Here is a 6,000-nt window from a genome sequence, read left to right as displayed (position 1 = left end):
AACTCTGATCTGCTTAGAACCGACCTGCTTAGACCTGACTTTTGTCTCCTTTTTCTTTACCTGTTTCTCAATATCTCTCGATACAAATGTTCCCTAAACCTATATGCTTTCACTATTATTCTCAGATGAACATACTCGCAATATTCCACTTCTGATATCCTCCCATTGCCAAGTGTCTCTTACTTATCCAAATCCACGTCCAGCAGATCCCTTCTGATTCCATCAAATGTATATTTTCTCCAGTATAGAAATTCAATCTGAGGACGTCTTATCCTCCTCCGTAGCTGTCTTGAAACTAACGGAAGTATGATCACTGGATTTATCCAGAGACATAATTCTGCCATCTGGTCTGTCTCATTCCCAAAGAGGAGATCAAGTATCACGCTCTGTCGAGTTGGAAGTTCTTCATATTGATGAAGAAAACTTTCCTGACCACATTGGACAAACAATATGCAACCCCTCCCAACCCGCAGTTGGGAGTCTACATAATCAGGTCCTTTCACTCTGTGAACATCGATGACAAGTTTTCATGCTACATGCACAGATTGACACCTCACTAATGGACACTCCGCTGTCCCTGGCTACAACTTCCCCAAATCTACTTTGAAAACATCTTTGATTTTACCTTTACCAATTCTAACTGTGATATTTCATGACATCCATCATTGTCATTCAAATTCCCTTGTTAATCATTCTGACACTTTGCATACTTATTGTATTTAGCTCACTGCGCCTGTGAAATATTTGCTTTTTTCATTTTGCCCAACGCTCAACATTTCCCTCAACATCTCGTGCTCCCTGTTCTTGTTACCTTTGGCTCTTACACTAATGTGGACATGACAGTCATGCGCTTTTGTTATTTTTCGGTCAGACATAGTGGCTGAATTAGACCATTCGGGCCATCGAGTCTGCCCTGCTATAATGCATGGCTAATTCATTATTCCTCTCAACGCCATTTTTCGGCCTTTTCCCTGTAACCTTCAATACCATTACACATCAATAATCTATTCATCTCTGCTATAAATATACCCAATGATTTAGACTTCAAAGCTGCAAAGGGCAATGAATTCCACATATTCACCACTTTCTGGCTAAAGACATTTCTGATCACTGTTCTAAAGGGATATTCTTCTATTCTGAGGACCATCTGGTGTTGGTTACCCCCATTATATGATACATCATCTCCACATCCACTCAGTCCTGTTTTTAATATGCAACTGGCTTTAATGAGATCCCCAATCATTTTTATAAACTTCAGTGAGGACAGATCCAGAGTTATCAACTGCTCCTCATACCTACTTTAACGCTTTCATTAACGAAATCAGTCTCACAAACCTCCTCTGGATCCTTTCCCATATCAGCATATCCTTTTTCAGATCAGGGTCCCCAAACTACCTACAATATTGCGAATGTAGTCGAACAAAGATCTCATAAAGCCTCAGCATTAGATTCTTCCTTTGATATTCTACCCCTCTCGAATTACATGCAAATATTGCATTTGCTTTCCTTACAACTCATTTAACTGGCAAATTAATCATGAGGAATCCAGCTTCCTTTGCGGCCCTGGACGAATCTGCTCGCCACAGTTCCCGAAGAGACATTGGATTGCATAGTAGGAGAGAGATATCTAAAGGAGCAAGTGGAGGCGGTCGGGACATTCCGCATGACGTATTTCCTGAGGAGATTTTGGATTGTGCATAAATAGGCACTTGCAAAGGACATACGAAATTAGGTTTAAGCGAACCTGCCATTCTGTATGTGGCCCAATGCTGGAGTTAGGAGGGAAGAGGTGGAGATTTGGTCGTCCCGCTGCAAGGGAGCACTGATATTAAACTGGATTTGCGGGTGTGAGTTGAGAACAAGAGTGACAGAACAGATCGTAGAGTGGTTGCCGGGAAAGATGTTGTGAAGCCCGCATACAAAGTCAGGACTGAAAAATTGAGCCCGGCGAGACTAATATTCTGGGTTGTGTATGTTTCAATGTGCATTTCAGTGCAAGGTGTATTAGCTGAGAGACTGGTGTGGTCAGCACGTGGAATTATGACTCTATTGAGACTTGGTTGCAAGAAGAAATAATACTCAACAATGTGCTCAGTTTTCCAAATATACACTGTTTTAGAAAGGACAGAGCACGGGTGTGAAAAGTCAGGGAAAATGTCAGGGCATTATTCCAGAAGGACAGGATGGAGAGTGGAACTAAGCGATAAGAAATGGGTGACCACATTAATGGAATTATATTACAAGCCATTCAATGGTCAGTTGGATTTAGAAGAGCAGACTACTACAATAAATATATGGTGGTTTTAAGTTTGTATGTATTAACTGGGATATCCACAGTATAAATGAACTGGAGTGGGTCAAATGTGTTCAGGAAAGTTTCCTTCATCAGTAGGTAGAAGACACAGGACACCCGGATAGAGAGTGTGCGATACCTGATCTGTTGTTGGGGAATGAGACGCAGCAGGTCATGGTTGTGTACGGAAACGAGTTTGCTAGTTCGAAGCTCAACCCACTGCAGAAAGATTGTACAGGGCTAGCCGGATTCGAACCCAGAAGCACTCGCTTCGAAGTTCGTGTCTTTAGTTTAAAGGCAATTAAGGTGCAGATTTTTCTGCTCCCCTGTTGACATTCTAAGTTGCAGAAAGGCCAGTTTTCATGTTACCAGAAAGGATGTGGCAAGTGCAACAGGTTGTTTTCTGTCAAAAGTGTGATTTGGATTCAAAGATGAAATTTTGGGAGATCAGAGTATGTTTGATCCTGTCAGAATAAAAAAACAGCAAATATAACATATTTTGGAAACATTGGTTTACAAGAGTTATTCAGCTTCTGGCTACGAACAGGAAAGGGGTGCACAGCAAGTGGGGAATGCAAGGAACAAATTAGATACCTGAGTATCGGAAATGCCAGGGAACACTTTCATAGGAAATCAAAAGGGCTAAAAGGAAGCATGAGTTTGCTCTAGCAGACTAGGAGAAAGATAACCCCAAGGAATTCTACAGCTATATGAAGAGCGAAAGGATAGCAATGGACAAAACTTGTCCTCCTGAGGATCTTCCATGCACGGAGCCAAAAAAGATAGGGGGAACCTAAATATTTTCATGTTTTTATCAGATACCCAGCTTCCTCACAACTACCAGCTCCTCCACGTATCATCCACAAACTTGGCACAAAACTGTCAGCTGTGTCATCCAAATCATTGACATAATATAATGTGAAAATAAGTGGACCCAACTAACACCAGCCACCGGTAGCCAACCAGAAAAGTTCACTTTGAACCTATTCATTCCCTCTTACCGATCAGCTAATCCTCTATCACGCTTGTACCGTTTCTAGCGTCATCTGCGATATCATTTATTAGGCCTACTAAAAGTCCTAGTAATTAACATTTACTGAATCTCTTTTCCTGCCTGTTATTTCCGCAAATAATGCTAAGTTTTGTCAGGAAAGATTTCCCCTCATGGAAACCATGCAGACTACGGTCCATTTCATCATGTGCCTTCAAGCTCCTCAAAACCTTATTGTTAATAATAGATTCCAATGTCTTACCTAGCACTGACGTCATGCTACCTGCATGTGTTCTGCCACTTTCCCTTCTTAAAGAGTGGAGTGACGTTTACAATTTCCGGTCCTCCAGAGTCATTCCAAAATCCAATGACTGCTGAATGATCACTACCAATTCCGTTATAATTCAGTAATGCCTGATTGTGGTGGGCAGTGAGGAAGAAGCTGTTTCTGAAACAATGAGTGTGTGGCTTTAAGCTACTGTCCCTCCTCCTTCACGGTAGCAATGAGAAGAGGGCAGGCACTGGGTGATGGTTCTTTAATGCTAGATGATGCCTTCCTAAACATCGCCTAATTAAGATGTCCTTGCTGTGAGGAGGCTGGATGCTGGATGAGTTTGCCGATTTCCGTAGCTTTTGTGACCCTGAACAGTAGCATACCTCCAGCCAATAATAGACAGTGATACAACCAGTTAGAGTGCTATCTGCGATACATCTGTCAGAAATTCGCAAGAGTCTTTTTTGACACATCCAGTCTCATCAGACTCCGAATGAAATATAGTAACTGCCGTGCCTTGTTCGTAGTTAATGATGGGTCCACGATAGATCTTCAGAGATGTTAACACTCAGGTACTTGAAACTGCTCACCCTTTCCACTGCTGATCCCTCAATGAAGACTGGTATGAATTTCCTGTACTTCTCCTTCCTAAAGCCCACAGTCAAAGCCTTGGTCAGACTGACGTTAAGTAAAGCTTTTCGTTTTGAAACCACACAACCAGCTGATCTATCTCACTCCTGTACACCTCCTCATCACCATTTGAACTTCTGCCAACAATATTAGCGGAATCGTCAAATTTATGGACGGTAGGAATCGGCAAAATTATACACTTATATTTGAGGCACCCACACGACTCTGCCCTACAACATTCTCGAATTTCTGGCTCACTGTAGTCAACAGTGAAAACAGACACAGATACATATTCAGTTCATATTATCATTACTGATGCAACCACAAACTTTTATAAAAAGCCGTCTCGTAGGCATTCTACTATTTCTTTCTTTCCGGATCCAGTAACAACCTAATTTTCCCAATCGACCTGCAAATTCTTTCTCCTCCTCTCTCAGCTCTTTCTGCCTGTCCCACTTCACCGCCCGATTCCACGAACTCCTCTGAGTTCTGTCTGTAGGTGAATTGGCATCTGTGGTTTTGAATAAATGATACCTGCGTGAGTGAAATGAATTGTCCTTTGTTCTCCATCTGTGTTTCCTGTTGCCTATAATTTCCCGTCTTTTGCCTCTCTCCCTTCTTAAAGTGTGGAGTGGCAACTGCAACTTTCCATTTCCCTGAAACTGTTCAAGAAGCTCGTGACTATTGAAAATTATCGACGACTAATGCCTCCACAACCATTTCTGATATTTACAGATCTTTCAGCTACCCAAGCACCGTCTTCTCCTTATTAGCAACTACTCTCACTTCTGCCCCCTCAAAATTCTGGCATACTGATGGTGAATTGCGCAGTGAAGATCCTTACCAAAATACTTGCTAAGTTCGTTGGACTTTCTGAATTACGAACTTTTTTAGCATCATATTCCACTCTTGTCGCTATTTTATTCTCCGTACACCCGAAAATGCTTTTGATTTTGTATTTTCTATTATTAACTATTTTAACTTTTTATTTCATCTTTTTATTGCTTTTAGTTCTTATTTTTAAATCCTGTAGTTTCCTACAAATTATTGAGTTATTCAATACATTTGATTGCTTTTCTGCCTCATCATCCATTTACACTGTTTCTTCACCTTTGGTATTTATCTATCCTGTGACTTCTGAATTACTCCCAGAGACACCAGGCATTGCTGCTCTGTCATCGTCCCTGCTAATGTCCCCTTCCAATCAACTCTGGCCAGGTGCACTATCATGCCGCTGTAGCACTGCACTGTCGTACTCATATGATTTTACCTTCTTCCTCCCAAAATGCAGGGAAAATTCTGATCACAGCCTGTTTATAATCAACCAAATACAGCTTGCATTTACTGTAACACACACAAAATGCTGGTGGAACGCAGCAGACCAGACAGCATCTATAGGGAGAAGCACATTCGACGTTTCGGGCCAACACCCTTCGTCAGGACTAACAGAAAGGAAAGGTAGTAAGAGATTTGAAAGTAGGAGGGGGAGGGAGAAATGCGAAACGATAGGAGAAGACCGGAGGGGGAGGGGTGAAGATAAGAGCCAGAAAGGTGATTGGCAAAAGGGATACAGAGCTGGAGAAGGGAAAGGATCATGGGACGGGAAGCCGAGGGAGAAAGAAAGGGGGAGGGGATCACCAGAGTGAGATGGAGAACAGGCAGAGTAATGGGCAGAAAGAGAGAAAGAAAAGAGGATGGAAAACAATTAAATATATCAGGGATGGGGAAAAAAGGGGAGGAGGGGCATTAACGGAAGTTAGAGAAGTCAATGTTCATGCTATCAGGTCAGAAGTTACCCATCTGGTATATAAG

This window comes from Hemitrygon akajei, unplaced genomic scaffold, assembly GCF_048418815.1.
Source record: "Hemitrygon akajei unplaced genomic scaffold, sHemAka1.3 Scf000117, whole genome shotgun sequence".
In the NCBI taxonomy this organism is placed as follows: domain Eukaryota; kingdom Metazoa; phylum Chordata; class Chondrichthyes; order Myliobatiformes; family Dasyatidae; genus Hemitrygon; species Hemitrygon akajei.
The sequence above is the reverse complement of the archived record's forward strand: the minus strand, read 5'-3'. Positions refer to the sequence as shown.